Genomic DNA, 16,449 nt, shown 5'->3' with positions numbered 1-16,449 from the left:
TTTTCCATTGGAAATATTTTCCTTAATTACTGACTTTTGGGGTGATATGTATTGGAAACCAATCTGTGTGCCACCTGAGATTCTCTTAACTCCTTCTTTTATTCTTTTAGCCAGCACCCACTTGTGCTGGGTCATCTTCCGTGTACATGCATTCAGGATTTGGATGAAACATCATACTACAGTGCATAGGATTCAGATTTCTTAGCAGCCACTATGTGACCAAAAGATATAAACAAAAATTACCAGGAGTTAGCACCCTGTGGAGTGAACATTGACCAACGGGAAATAAGAGACAGGAGAGAAGTTTACTTGCCCTACTTTCCCCTTTCTTACCTATGGACTACATTATTTCAAGGTATAGGTTCTCCTTGAAATTCTTCTAATAAGCAAACCTATTGGCTGAGTGAACAACAATGTCTTTTTGAAATTCGTTATGACTCATTATCAAGTATCATAATACATTGCATTGTTTTGCATTTTTCCTTGCCTCACTTTCCTTTCTTCCCACTCTGATTGCTTCACTTCTCTTTTTTCTTCACTCTCTTTGCCTTCTTTTTTTAAAAAATTTATTGAAGTATATCACTCACACATAAACATACATAAATAATAAGTGTATAGTAATAATTGTGAACTTACAAAACAAACATACATATCCCCATACAGGACTCTCTTAACTCACCCTACCCACAATACCTTGCATTGTTGTTAAACACTTAAACTAATGATTGAAGAGCATTGTCAAAATATTACTACTAACCAAAGTATTTTCCCCCAACCCAGTATCACTACTTTAACCAAACCTCAGACTCATCTAGAGGACCTGGTCTAACATATCACCTGGGATGTGGCAGTGATACATCAGCTGTTCACTTACAGTTGGTAGCAGAATTCATGCACAGCCATCTGTTGACCAGGCCTGTGCTTTACTCTCTTCAGTTAACTGGTTGCTGGAAATTCCCAGTGGAACCATAAGTGTGAACTGAGGAAGAGGCTATAATAGGTACCATGGGAGTCTGAGGAACCTGTTTGAGCACAGTTTCATGAGTTAATGAAAAATTGCTTTGCACATATACACTTTCATTAATGAATCATATAATGTCCAGCTTATAATGGGAAACTTAGATGCCATACTACTTTAGGGTCACATGGTCAGGTAGTTCAATCTAGTGGAATCTAAATGCTGAATTGTAAGAGAAAAGGAAATGGCTTTGCTTAAAAACCCTAATTGTCTGCACTATATTTCTGTTTGTACTTGTCAGAATTCTATAACTTCCTTATTTGCCACAGTAACTTCATTTACCATCACTCTTAATTCCAAGAAAAAGTGAAAGCAATAGCGCTCAAATCCTCTCTGCTTCCTGTTTACCTCTACTAATGTTCATCTGGTCTTTCAGTGTGTTTCTCTCTCTGCACTTCAGTTTGGATATTGTCTATTGATCTAGATTTGTGTTTACTAGCCATGCCTTTTGCCTCTGCCAGAAAGGTTTTCAACTGCATATATTGAGCTTTTCAGATCTAGAATAAAATTTTTTTTAGAGATTCCAATTATCTGTTGAAATCCTTTATCTTTTCATCTGTTTTGTCCATCTTTTCCTCTATTGTTTTCAGCACTTATACAACTCTGATTTGTACATCTGGATCATTTGGGAGTCTGCATGTACTGTCTGTATTATTGGTCCTTTTTATGCTTCTTTGCATGTCTCATTTATTTATTATATGTTGAACATTGTGCATATATAACGATTGATGCTGAAGATACTATTTTCTCCAGAGAGGCTTCACTCTTTCTTTCCAGCATATCCCAAACAGTATAAAGGATATGTTGAGCTGAGACAGGATTGGGTTGCAGCCTTAGATAGAATTTTTCCATTTCTGGTTTCAAAGGTCTCAAAGGTGAGGCTTGTCGTATGTTTGTTGTGCGTTCTTCTCTCTAGTGGGACTTGCTTCCTAAACACTATGAGACTATAAGTGATTTCACTTTGCCTTTCTAGGCCAGGTCTCAGCCGTCTGTAATTGTAATGTGGGAACAACTGGATTTGTGTTGGTCATTTCTGGATTTTTATCCATCACTATGGCCCATAGGACCATAAAACTTTTTATATTGGATATATCTATTCCATATCTAATTCGTTCTTTGAGTTTCCAATTTAAAGTTATTTTATTATGGATTTTATTTTTCTTTATAAATTATTAAAATATTTATATTTTCAAACATTATAATTCTCTTTTTTTAAAAATCTTCAACTAGGCTTATCACTTTTTGGTAATGTCTCATTCCATACTAATTTTCTATATTCATTTTTAAAATATATTAAAATGCTTCTTTCATATTCTGTATCCATTAATTACAATACTTGACATTTTGGTGGCCTGATTCTCTATTGCTATTGTTGTAGTTGACTAATTCATGGTACGTTGTTTTTCCATACGTTTTCTAGATATTTTGATGGTTAGCCTTCAGGAGAGGTTTGTTGGCAGCATCAGTAATCCAGTAACATTTCAAACTAAATTAATTGCTTGGAGATTTTAGAATCTTATGGATAGTGAATCAGTCTCCAAACTCATATGATGGCAGGTTTCTGCTTATGAATTTGAGGGATAATTTGTTTTATGTTCATCATAGAACTAATCACTGTTTCACTTTGTGGGACATTTTATTCTGGACCATCTTTACACTGAGGGTTAACTGTTTAACTATGACTCATCTTTTTAGTTCCATATCTAATAGATTTTCCAAGTTTCCTCTTTCTTAGTCCAGTTTTAGTAATTTACATCTTCCCAGGAAATAATTCATTCTATTTATATTTTCAATTCTCTTTCTTTAATTCTTTCATGGTATTTCTTATACATTAAAGAATTTTCTCTCTGCTTGTACTTCCTTCATTCATGCATTTATTCATTTAACAAATATTTGCTGAGTCTCTACTATGAAACAGGCACTGTAGTAAGTTCTGGAAGTAAAACAGTAAGCAGTAATAGGCATAATTCTCAGCATGATAAAGCAGTTTTATTTTTAAAATTCCTGCTGATTTTTTGACTTGTCTTCCAGGTTTTACTATCTCTACTGCTTCCTTGACAAACAGGAAAATGTTTACATAGAAGACAAAATGGGATAAGGAATGGTCCATGGATGGTAGTAGAAATTATGGTGTTCCTAATCTTTCTCAATTTTCAGGGCAATATTTTCAACTGACTACTGGACCTCATTTCTCTGCTGGCACCTCCAGCATCACATTATCAAACTGCATTCTTGCCTTCCACTGTAATATTTTTCTTAAATAAAAGCTTATTGCAACTCATTCATTGTCTCTGCAATCCCCATTAATGATATTCCCCTTATAATCATATAGACTTATGGTGGGACATGCAAACAAGGAAAAAGGAGGAGCCAATCAGTTGTTAATTTCTGTCTCTTCTTTCTACTCAATTTCTCTACCTGCTCTTCTCTCTAGTTTATGCCCTCATCTCTTCTGGGTTATTTCAATAACTTATTATTTGTTAAGATTAGAGATTACTCTGATTTTTACTAATTTCTTCTGTTCCTTATATGACAGTGGTGTGTAAAATGAAGTGATATATGCAATTTTTACTTTTAGAAGGGCACTAGAATCCACTGACTCCCCAGGACTGCCATTGCCTATAGAAAAATGGATAGGATACATAGCTCTAATTTTGAAAATTTTCTCAACTCTATTTTTTTAATTTTTTAAATTCATTTTTAAAAAAATATTACATTCAAAAAATATGAGGTCCCATTCAACCCCACCGCCCCCACCCCACCACTCCCCCCACAGCAACACTCTCTCCCATCATCATGACACATCCATTGCATTTGGTAAGTATATCTCTGGGCATCGCTGCACCTCATGGTCAATGGTCCACATCATAGCCCATACTCTCCCATGTTCCATCCAGTGGGCCCTGGGAGGATCTGCAATGTCCGGTAATGGTCCCTGAAGCACCACCCAGGACAACTCCAAGTCCCAAAAACGCCTCCGCATCTCATCTCTTCCTCCCATTCCCCGCACCCAGCAGCCACCATGGCCACTTTTCCCACACCAATGCCACATTTTCTCTGTGGACCTTGGATTGGTTGTGTCCATTGCACCTCTATGTCAAGAGGAGGCTTAGACTCCACATGGATACTGGATGGAATCCTCCTGCTTTCAGTTGTAGGCACTCTAGGCTCCATGGTGTGGTGTCAACTCTACTTTTTAGGTCCCACATAACATGACTCCATTCTATCTTTTTTTAAAAAATATACATAATTTTTATTGAATTGTCTTTTTTAAAAAAATACATAAATCACAAAAAATGTTGCATTAAACAATATAAAGGGATCCCACATGCCCCATCCCCCATCCCTCCACTCCCCCATATCAATAACCTCTTTCATCATTGTGGCACCTTCATTGCATTAGGTGAATACATTTTGGAGCAGGGCTGAACCACATGGATTATAGTTTACATTGTAGTTTACATCTCCCCCAGTCCATTCAGTGGGTTATGGTAGAATATATGATGTCCAGAATCTGTCCATGTGATATCATTTAGGATAACTCCAAGTCTGAAAATGCCCCATATCTCATCTCTCCTTCCCTCTCCCTGCCCTCAGCAACTACCTTGGCAACTTTCTCCACATCAATGCTATGGTTTCTTCCATTACTAGTCACAATAGTTCTATAGTAGAATACCAGTAAGTTAACTCTAATGCATATTTTATTCCTCCATCCTGTGGACCCTGGGTTGGTGATGTCTGCTCCACCTCCATATAGAGAGGAGGCTAAGATACATGGTTGATGGAAGCGATTCTCCTGCTTGGAGTTGTAGGCACTCTTGTTTCCCTGGTGTGGTGGTTGACCATCTTCACCTCCCTGTTAGCCAACCTGTGTGAGTCCAACAAATTGGAGAGTAGGAGCTGCAAGTCTGCTGAGACTCATGGTCCAGCTGGCACATGGCCAGTCCAGAGATTGAAGTCTTCTGTGTATACACGAACCCCAGCACCAACCACTGGTTCAGTAAAAGTGATAAAAGAAGCATGTGTAGAAAGTTCACATCTGAGTCCAACTCCATGTTGGACTATCTTTCTATCATTGTCTCATACTATTGCCTTTCATTCATACTTCAGTTGAGTCAAATCAAACCATGCATGGATTTTTTAAATGCAGTTCAGCTGCATTGGGTGACATTTGGTCAGAATGAATGATATGAGAAATATCCTCATAGAAATGATGATGATAATAGTAATGAAATTCATGTTCTGGAAACTTACCACATGCACGAATTTTCTTTAAAGCTTTGTATCAGAAAACCAAGGACCACTCTAGGTGTTTGAATCAGAGGGAATTTAATATGTGAATTGGTTACATGGAGAATGGGCGAACTGAAACACCAAGCAAGGTGATAAGACAACATAGAGGTTAGCAAGAGCATGAAACTATCAGTCTTATGGCTGAAGGGACTAAAAGAAGATGGTCTTGTCAGAGCCCAGGAAACAGGGTCACTTGGCAGTATATGGAATTCCAAACTGCCTATTCACAGTAACTGGAATTGTATAGGAGGTAGATACTGCCAGAAATATTGCTTAAAGTTTAAAGGAAGGGGAGAGGACCTTTGATTATGCCTTTGGTTCTATTTGATAATCTCCCTCCAGTATTTGGAATGCCTAAACCCAGCTGGAAGTCAGATCACAAAGGAGCCTGGGGAAACCAAGAATGCAGGAATAAAATTTTTGTAATAAAATACAGAGCAAGGATAGTGGTCAAAACAGCATGGTATTGGCACAAGGATAGACATACTGAACAATGGAACCAAACTTAGAGTTCAGATATAGATCTTCTCATATACAGTCATCAGATATTCAACAAGGCCACAAAACCAACTCAACTGGAAGAGAATGGTCTCTTTAACGAATAGTGATTGGAGAACTGGATATCCATAGGCAAATGAATGAGAGAGGATTATCATCTCACACCTTACACAAAAATCAACTCAAGATGGATCAACAATCTAAATGTAAGAGCCAAGACCATAAAGACCTTGGAAGACAATGTATGGAAGCTTCCACAGGATCTTGTAATAGGAAATGGTTTTATGAATTTCACACCCAAAGCATGAGAAGTGAAAGAAAAAATAGATAAATGGGACTTCCTCAAAATTAAAACCTTTTGCACCTCAAAGGAGTTTATCAAGAAAGTGAAAAGACACCTTACCCAATGGCAGAAAATATTTGGTAACCATATATCTGACAGGAGCCTAATATCCAGCATATATAAAGAAATCCTAATCTGGAAAAGAAAAAGACAAAAAACCCATTTTAAAAATGGGCAAGAGATTTAAGCAGATGCTTTTCCAAGGAAGAAATACAAATGACTAAAAAGCACATGGAAAGATGCTCAACCTCACTAGCTATTAGGGAAATGCAAATCAAAACTACAAAGAGATTCCATCTTACTCCCATTAGACTGGTGGCTATTAAAAAAAAGAGAACTGTCAGTGTTGGAGAGGATGTGGAGGAATGAGAATCCTCATCTACTGCTGGTGGGAATGTAGAAGGATCCAGCTAATGTGGAGGACAGTTTGGTGGTTCCTCAGAAAACTAACTATAGATTTTCCATATGACCCAGCAGTTCCACTGCTGGGTATATACCCAGAAGAACTGAAAACAAAGACAAGAACCAATATATGCACACCAATGTTGATAGCAGCATTATTCACTATTGACAAAAGTTGGCATCAACTCAATTGCCCATCAACAGATGAATGGATAAATAAAATGTGGCATATACATACAATGGAATACTACCAGCTATAAGAAGGAAAACAGTACTAACACATGGGAAACATGGATGAATCTTGAGACCTTATGTTGAGCAAAGCAAGCCTGGCATTGAAAGACAAATAATACATGACCTCTCTGAACTGAATTAAGGAAAACAACCTGTCTCAGAGAGCCAGAGACTGGAAGACAGGCTTACAGGAAATGAGGGAGGTTAGAGGAAGGAAGTGAGCCAATGCCCACATGGGTGAAGTCTATGATAAAGTGGAGGTAAGTAGTTGTGCAGAGAAGGGAGAAGATGGGGGCATAGGGATACTACTGGGTTGTGCTTTGCAGGCTTGAGGGGGGCTACTGTTGGGAGGATGAATCAGATGGTCCACGGAATTGGGGAGAGGGTTGGGGAGAGCAGTGAACATGAGAAATTGCTGGGTGTGTGGTTGAAATTATAATGTAGAGAAAAACTCTTTAGCAAATATAATAAGGAAGGGTTACTGGTTTAAGGCATTTGATGAGGTCATCTGGCACAGAGCGCACATGGGGCAGACTTCTAGGGACTGTGTGAGTGCTCATCATGTCATAATGTGTTATATCAGTGGGTAAAGACTCATACAATGAGTGGGAAGTGTTATACCCCCATCCTGGGGAGGCCTGATAGTCTCAAACAGAGGGCAGGATATCACTCGAGAGCATGGATGACTCCCCATCAGTGAGGACATACTAGTGTGTCAAATCCTCAGCATAGATGCAAATATCTATCAATCTTGTCTTTCAAGCAGTGAAGCAAGGTTGTCACTATGGGACCTGAGAGGAGGGGTGAGAGGAATAGAATAGTTAGAAGAGGGGGTAACTGGGGGGCAATGGATGTGTTCTACATGATCCTGCAATGATGGATACAGGCCATGTTAAACTTCACCAAATTTATAAAAGTGTATAGTCTAAAATGCAAACTGTAATGTAAACTATAATGTAATGAAAAATTTATAAAATGTAAATCATAATGTAAACCAAAACGGAACCATGGTTGGTAGCTCTGTTTCAATATCTGTATATCAGGTGCAGCATTTGCAACATCCACATGTAAAAAGATCGTGTTGGGGAAGGTGGAAAAGGATTTGATGTTGTGTATATGGGAGTCCCCTATATTGTATATGTGACTGTACTGTGATTTAAAACTTTTTTGACAACATAAAAAAAAAGACTGTAAACACTGAAGGAGAAATGGAAGAGATTGCCTTACTCCTGTACATACAAGGCAAAAGTTATTATGGCGATGAAAATGCAAAACATAAAAAAATTTTTTATGACATTTTTCATTTTTTTAACACCCTAATTTATTTTTTACTTTATTTTTAGTTTTTCTACATTGTTATGTATTCTATTTCTAATCTTTAAACCTATCAGTGCCATTTCATTTTCCTATTAGTTGAATAGGAAATTTTTGAAGAAGTTTTGGATCACAGAGGGGTTCAACTATGGCAGGGGAGGAGCACTGATGGGGGTGTCATTGATGAGGTATGCATGGGTGAGAGGGAGTTCTCCAGGGCATGCATATAGGGTATACAGATATGTTCAGATGTTTGTTGGGTATTGACATAATTGGTAGGGTTTCACATGACAACTGAGGAAGTGCTGAGTTCCCATTCTGGAGAACTCTGTTGTACTCCCCAATGGAGAAGCAACTATCTCCCAAGTGCAAGGGCAAAGGCCAGTGAAGAAGAAATGTCCAATGATGGGTTCTTGATACTGATGACTATGCTTATGAGCCTGTGTGCTGGAAATACCAACTAGGCTTAGAGCTGTAGGGTGCCTAAGAGTTATCTCCTGAGAGCCTCCATGTTGCTCAAATGTGGCCACTCTCTAAGCCAAACTCAGCATGTAAATGCATTACTTTCCCCTCAGTGTGGGACATGACTCCCAGGGATGAGCCTACCTGGTGACGAGGGATTTCTACCAAGCATCAATTTGTGATGCAACTAAAAAAGACATTGAATAAAAGGAGAAATCGGTAAAGATGAATGAGTTTATATGGCTAAGAGGCTTCAAAGTAGGTTGGGAGGTCATCAGAAGGTCATGCTTATGCACATCTCAGCAGGATCTGAGACAGTCAAAGTAGATACAACCCCAAGTAGTGGTGCTCCTGAGGGCTACAGAGACACCCAGGTCCTACAGTCATGACAGATGGCTCTGGAGTTCAGGGCCTTGCCAGTGGGCCCTACTTTGTGCTCATGAGTGTGATAGAGTTTGACTCAGATGTGACCTCTCTACACATGCCTCTTCTGTCACTCTTACTGAACCTGTGGTTTGCACTGGGGTTGGTGTATTCTCAGGAGATTTAGTCTCCGGACTGAGTGTGCTGACTGGGCCCCGAGCCTCAGCGGAGTTGCAGCACCTACTCTCCCATTTGATGGACGTGCCCATGTCAGCTAACAGGGAGGTGGGGTGGTCAACCACCACACCAGGGAAACGAGAGAGTCTATAACTGCAAGCAGGAGAATTCCATCCATCAGCCATGTGGGATCTAGGTTCCTCTCGAGTTAGAGGCAGAGTTGGCATTGCCATTCCAGGGCCCTCAGGGTGGAGAAATAAAATGTGGATTAGAGTGGACTTACTGGTATTCTAGTATAGAATTATTGTGACTCTAGCAGTGGAAGAAACTGTAACATTGATGTGGAGACAGTGGCCACAGTTGTTGCTGAGGGCTGAGAGAAGGAAGAAGATGTGTGATATGGGGGCATTTTCAGAACTTGGAGTTGTCCTGAATGATATTGCAGGGAAGGATGCAGGACATCATATGTCTTGTCATAACTCACTGAATGGACTAGGAGAGAGTGTAAACTACAATGTAAACTATAATCCATACTGTGTAGCAGTGCTCCAAAATATATTCATCAAATGCGATGAACGTGCCACACTGATGAAAGAATTTGTTCATGTGGGAGGAGTGGGGGGCAGTGGGAGTGGGGGTATATGGGATCTTCTTATATATTTTAATGTAATATTTTGTATGATCTATGTATTTTTTTTTAATTTTAAAAATCAATGAAGAAATGAATAAAAAAAGAACAGAGCAGGGGAAGGAATGGATCTGAGAGCAAACATGTGAATGATCTATTTGGTGTTTTATATATATTATCTCATTTATTCTTTTTTTCTCTCTATTTTTTTTAATGTTACATTAAAAAATATGAAGTCCTATCATCTCAACTTTATTGAGTAGAATTGACGATTTCAGAGGCTAGATACCTGGCACAGGACCACTCAGCTAAAAAGAAATTGAACTAAGTTCTGTGTTATTCCATATCCAATGATCTTAATTATAATGCTAACAATCCTCTTCTTTCTACGTACTTAAGGCCCAACCACCCTCAAAAGCTCAACTCAAATACCATCCTCTCTTATATATAATCTTCCCTATAGTCTCCTTTCTCTACTAGAATAGGGAATACTATATCAGTCCAATGTTACACATGCTTTACTGCCTGTCAGAGACATAAGCTACTAAAGGTTAGCATTAGTGCTAGTTAATCCTTACATGAAGCATAGTGAACAAAGGAACTACAATTCTGTGGACTTATTTAAAACCTATTAGACAATATAGGTTTTAGAATGAGTAGACTAGGGATCAGTCTCTTTGTGAAACAGAATCAGTCTTTCATTTCTTTTGTCTACTTCCATTTATCTCTTACTCTTCCATTCCAAAATTGAGAGACATCCTGGCTTGGCCACATTTATTTGTTGTTAGACACAGAAAGGATCTTACAAAGAAGGAATAGTAAAGTTTAAGAAAAGATCAGGTGAGGGAAGTAAGTCAGTCTTTAAAAAAATATATAGTTAAAATTTCATTTAAAAAAACATGATGCCTTACCTTCAATGCCTGAAACATGATAAAACTTATAAATTTTATAACTAAAATTTGAATAAATGAAAATAGGGAAATGTGATTTGATCTATATTAGAGTACAGGCCATGGAAGATGGAGATTGTTCTTTAGTTTGGAAGAACTACTTGAGTGACCCTCAGGAGCCTCCAATGGCCTCAAGCAAACTGAACCATGCTTTGTCTTGTTTTCTAATCTCCACGACATACTGGACCTATAACAGAATCAGGAGTCTGGACATCCTGGAATGTAGCCTGTCACTCTAGATAGTCTCTTCCTCTCTAACATGGACGAGATGCTGAAGTGGTGAATTTAAAACTCTACCCTTCTATAAAATACCTGATCAGTACTCATCAAGATTGTCAAAGTCATGAAACAAGGAAAGACTGAGACATTGTCAGAGATCAGATGAGACTAAGACGACATGATACCTAAATAAAATGTGGTATCCTGGATTGGGTCCTGGACTAGAAAAAAGACACTGGTGGGAAAACTGGTGAAATCTAAATAATGTCTGGATTTTAGTTAATAGTAATACATCAGTATTAATCTTAGTTTTGACAAAAGCATCATGGTTATGTAAAATGTTATGTTAGTTAAAAGCTATTCAGAAACTCTCTGTGCTATCTTTGAAATATTTTTGTAAAACCAAAATTATTCCAAATAAAAATATATCTGAAAAAATAAAATCTCTGACTGTGAGTACTTGGTGAAGATTAGCATAATGTATTGGATGGGCAGCTTAGCAGAGTCCTGACAGGTTATCAAAATCAGTTCTCAATTTCCCATTGGAATGGAAAGAGGGTATATGTAGAGTTCATAAGATGTCACAAGCTCTTTTCACAGTACCTTACCCTGGTCAGGTGTAATTCTAGCCATAATCCTATGAAATAACCATTATCCCCAATCTAAAAATGAAACTTAGGAAGCTTAAGGAGGTAAATTCATTTGCTCATCATCACACAGTTGATAAGTGACAGATTCAGAAATAGATTACAGCTTTTCTACAACTTCATGCTTGATGTGTGACCTTCAGAGGTATTATCAGGAGAGAAGGTGATTGTTTCAGCATTATAGCTTTGTTTTCGACTGCCCTAATTCCCTAGGTATAAGTATAAAGTTAGATGGAGAACTTGTTTTCTCCTTTCTAATACCCTCCCCATGTCTAAAAGTTCTCACCCACATCTCTTTGGTTACACTGCCTGCTTTCTCTTCCAGCAGAATTTGGAGAGAACCTGTGCTCACTCTCTCACAGCTCTGTTGCCCCAGAAGGAAAAAGCGTGCTCCAGACTCCAACCATTCTCTTGGCTTCCACCTTCTTCTGCATGTCACCAGGCAATTCATAGGGTGGGCTGTTTGAAAGAGAAGTTGTTGCATATGGGGCACCTTGGTATCCTCCTGGTGTCCCCTAAAAAGAGACCATCAGGTGCGGAATCATCAGGATGTACAGTTTGATATCTGCCTCCAAGTCCCAGAGCTGTCTGACCCAGCACTCAGGGGGTTCAAGAAATTCAACTATGAAAATCTCTTGGATTTGTACCTGGATCCCAGCAGGCCTGTTATTTTCCTACCTCCGTCTCGAGGATTATAAAGTGCTTATCTTTATTGACCCAGAAAGAAATGCTTTTAACAAACAGAGGGACAGATGAGAGGAGACACAAGCTCTGGAGTTGCGGTGAGTGTCTGGATGAGGGTGTCAAAGCCAGGGCTACAGTGAGGATACTGAACACAGGTCTTGCACCAGTGACCTGCAGCAGCCTCTCCGCCTTTGAGTAGCATGGAACCCTTTCCATCTTGGGCAGGGCAACTTCCCTCCAGATCTTTCCGAAAGCTAAGCAGTGAGAGTGACCTCAAGGCCTCTGCTGATCCTCCTCTTATACCACAATGGGTTTGGATGAACTCTTATGTCATTGCCCTCTTTGACTGTTACTTGTTGACCTAGGCCCAGAAACATATACATCTCATGATAAAAGAATACTTTCATCCTCCTCAACACTCAACTGACTATCCAAATCTGTAAAAACAAACTACAGATGGCTGCCCAGGCTCACCTGCAGTGGCTGCTCCTAGCAGGGCTGTCTGAAAGGTGCTTTGCATCCTAATGTGGGCCTTCTGATTATGGGACAAAGCTAGGCATAGAAGATGGCCTCTGCCTCAGTTGGGGTTCAGCTGTGACCCTGTAGATGGCACAGTCTGATTAGTTTGAGCCGGAGCAGAGGGAGCCCATTCTCCTTCTCTTCTTAAACGAACTCAAATTGATCAGGCCTGTCAGCTATGTAACCACTGATTATAACTGACATTTAAGTGCTAATTATTTCTTGATGAACTCATTTAAGGCTCACCACCACCGAAAGTAAGAAGCAATCTTAATTTCCCTATTTTATGGGAAAGAACATTAGAACACAGAGGGGTTAAAAATTTTTAATACATAGCTAATGTGTATTAAAGCCAGGATTCAAACCAGATCGTGTAGATCTAAAGCACATGCTTTAAATCCTGTGCTGCCTGACAGGAAACAAACTCAGGGTAAAATATGTGATATGCCAACCAGCCCCAAACCTTGAAATGCCAAAATGAGGAAATGCATGCTTTTAATAGAACACTTATTATTCATGCTTCTAAAGACATTTAGGGAATTAGAGAGATGCCACATTTGTAGATCTCTCAAACCCCTTAGCAGGCTTATCTGGGTTAATCCTAGCCTAGAGGGACAATCAAGGGAGGCTGAGTTACAGCACTTTGACAGGTGTAAGTGATTTACACAAAAAGCCTCAGTACCATCTGTCTGTCTGTCAATCTATCTAACTGCCTATCATCTACCTATCTGTCCAATTTTACCTGTTATATCATTCATTACTAGAGCTATTCCCATCCCACTCCAGATTCTGGCATTTCTTTATAAGTAGCCAGGTCAAATCTAATTCAGGGTTTTGGTTGCCAACTTTCTAAATGAAGTAACACATAATCAAATTTGAAGGGGATCTACTGTTTAAAAAATATTTGAAGAGATTAAGTGAAGAATAAATGAAAAAAGGCAGATAGGCTCAGGTGTATTTCATAATCATGATTTTTTCTATAGAGATCTCAAATAATTAACTTTTGAGAACTCCCATATTATGCTTTCAAATCATATTTCACTGCAGTTTCTTTGATAGCTTTGAGGATCTAAGTCCTGAATTAAAGCAGTACTCTTTGAATGTCTCTCGGTTTGGATGTAGTGTGGGGAGGAAGCGGGTGTGGAGACCAGAGAACAGCCTTCCAGTCTTCCCTAGAAGAGAAGCCTCAAGCAGCTGGAAAGCAGCAGGAGGTGGAGGGGTTCTGAGCTAAGGGGGAGCTGGAGACCTGCTGGCAAGTGTCTGTGACTGCCCACGGAGTTGCAGTCTTGGGTCTATTCTTGGCAGCATCGTGGGCTTGGGTGTCAACTTGGGTCCCCAGCTCCTGGAAATCTTTATTGGCTAAGGCTGGAGTGCCAGAGCCTGTTTTCCTGTAACTTCCCTCTTGGGCCCAGACCTGGGGCTTCTTGAGCCCCAGGACCCAGCTGGCAAAGCCAGAGGCTTAAAGCCTTACATCCCCTTGAGTGCTGGAGGCTGTCCCCTGGTGGACATAGAAATCTTCTTGGCAGAAGAGGGTCTCCAAACTTCTCTAAGTTGGGACATTTCCTTTCACTGTTTGACCATATCTTGTCTTTCTTGCCATACAACAATTTGGGGACAGTCTTCCCTGATTAGAGAAAGAAACTCTCTTTATTCACATTCTCCTGGAACCCAAATGAATAAATGGGTAGAGAGGCAGAGAATGTAATTTAACTTTTTCCTCCATCTCCTCATAAGGGTCTGCTCTGCATTGATTCTCTAATATAATTTTTTTCTTTCCATATATAATTTTACTGAGTTTCTCCTTTTTCTTCCAGGATGTTACTGCTTTGAGGAGAAAATTCTGCTTAAGCCATGAGTCTATACTTAAACTCACGCAGCATGAAAACAGGGATGGCCAATAAGTACATGAGTCCCTTGGAGTCTCAGGGCTTTTTTATGAGGCAGGGGTGGAAGTGTGTGGCATTTATATTATAATAATCCTCATGGCTAAGACAAAGAAGCAGTGTAACTGTGCTTAAGAATGTGGGCTCTGGAACCAGACTGCTCTGCTTGAATATGTAACTTGGCTCATCCATTTTTGAATTTCATGACCTTAGGCAAGCTACCGAAGGACTTAGTGCCTCAGTTTTCCCACATGCAAACTGGGAATAATAATTGTACCCATCTTATAGGGTAGTAAATATTCAATAAATCTTACCCATTATATTTTTATTCATGTACCAGGTACCGTTCTAAGATTTTACATCTATTCTTTTTCAGTTCTCATGACTTCCTCAAGGGTAGATAGGAGTTTTAAAGATTTTATGGAAGAGGATGCTGAGAAACAGGCAGATGCATGTGCTTTGGAGTCAAATGCACCATGCCGGAAGTCTGTTTTCTGCTAACTCCTAATGTGGTCATTGGCAAGTTTCCTCACCTCCAAGGTTCTGTTTTCTCACCTACAGAAAGGGGATGATGCCACTCACTGGCTTGGGAAGGAAGGGGACTTCATAAGATAAAGGGTGTGAAATCCAACGAAGGTTATTATTGCACTTTAATAAATGCTAAGTAATAAACAGTTTACGTTCTTCCTATGTTCACAGCCACCCTTTGAAGTCAGTATTACTGTCCCTTTTCACATGCCAAGGGCACAACTTGTTAGTGAACTCCCTTGGCACCCCCACAGCATTAGACAGCAGGACGCAGCTGCAGCCTCCCTTGCATCAGACACCACTTGATCTTCGGGTCTTGGATGCTACTGGGCTGTGGACAATAACTTTTTCACTGCATCTAGAGGGCCACAATCTATGTGGAAAGGTGGGAAAAACTGGGAGTGATGGGAAGCAGAGTGGCCTTGCTGGCTGGGTCTGAAGACTGCTCCTCTTAGGGAGTGCACCTGCTCAGCTTGCCATTGTGTGCAGCTGCTTTAAAGAGTAATGAAACTGGAGGCAGGGGTGGGGGCATGGGGGTGGGGGCTGGCTTTAAAGTTATCCAGTGAGCAGAGGACCTGAATTCCAAGAGTCAGAATTGCTCTTTCGTTATATGGAGCAATTCAGAGCATAGCCTTTGTCTTTAGAAGGATTTGGATTTGAATCGAGGTTCTACAATTTAGCTTCATGACCTTCAGAAAGTTACTTAACCTTGCTGAGACTCAATTTCCATATCAGGAAATGGACAAATATCCCACCAGGCTGGAGGAATAAACTAAGTAATATGTGTAAAGAGCTTTTATAAAACGGAAATGTGTTATTTTATGAACATTACTATTATTCGATCAGAAAATAAACTAAGAAAACAAAAAGGGAGTGGCAAAAAGGCAAAAATGGGGCAGGCCGGGGAGGCTTTATCTCAAGCATAGTAATTTAGGGACCTCTTAGGTAGCACAGAGAAAGGGGATGTCCAAATTGCCAAGTGTAGAGACAGCAGTTCTCTGACCTTTCTTTGGCTGTGCTTGTGGTCATGAGGTGCTGTCACCTAAGCAGGATAACAACCAAGAGGATGATATTTTTCATAGATGGCCACAGGCCACACTTATTGTGAAGATTTCACGCAATAAATGTGTGAAAGGGTGCCTGACCTTGCTGCTATTTTGCAGGGTGGGTTAAGTTGTATGCAAAACAGAAGCCCCTTCCATTTGGACTCAGGCCTGTCAGGTAGTCTCTTCTGATAGTCTGGGCTACAGTCCATAACCTGGCTGCTAGCACATGGCCTTGAGAATT

This window comes from Dasypus novemcinctus, chromosome 10, assembly GCF_030445035.2.
Source record: "Dasypus novemcinctus isolate mDasNov1 chromosome 10, mDasNov1.1.hap2, whole genome shotgun sequence".
In the NCBI taxonomy this organism is placed as follows: domain Eukaryota; kingdom Metazoa; phylum Chordata; class Mammalia; order Cingulata; family Dasypodidae; genus Dasypus; species Dasypus novemcinctus.
This window is presented reverse-complemented; position numbering follows the sequence as displayed.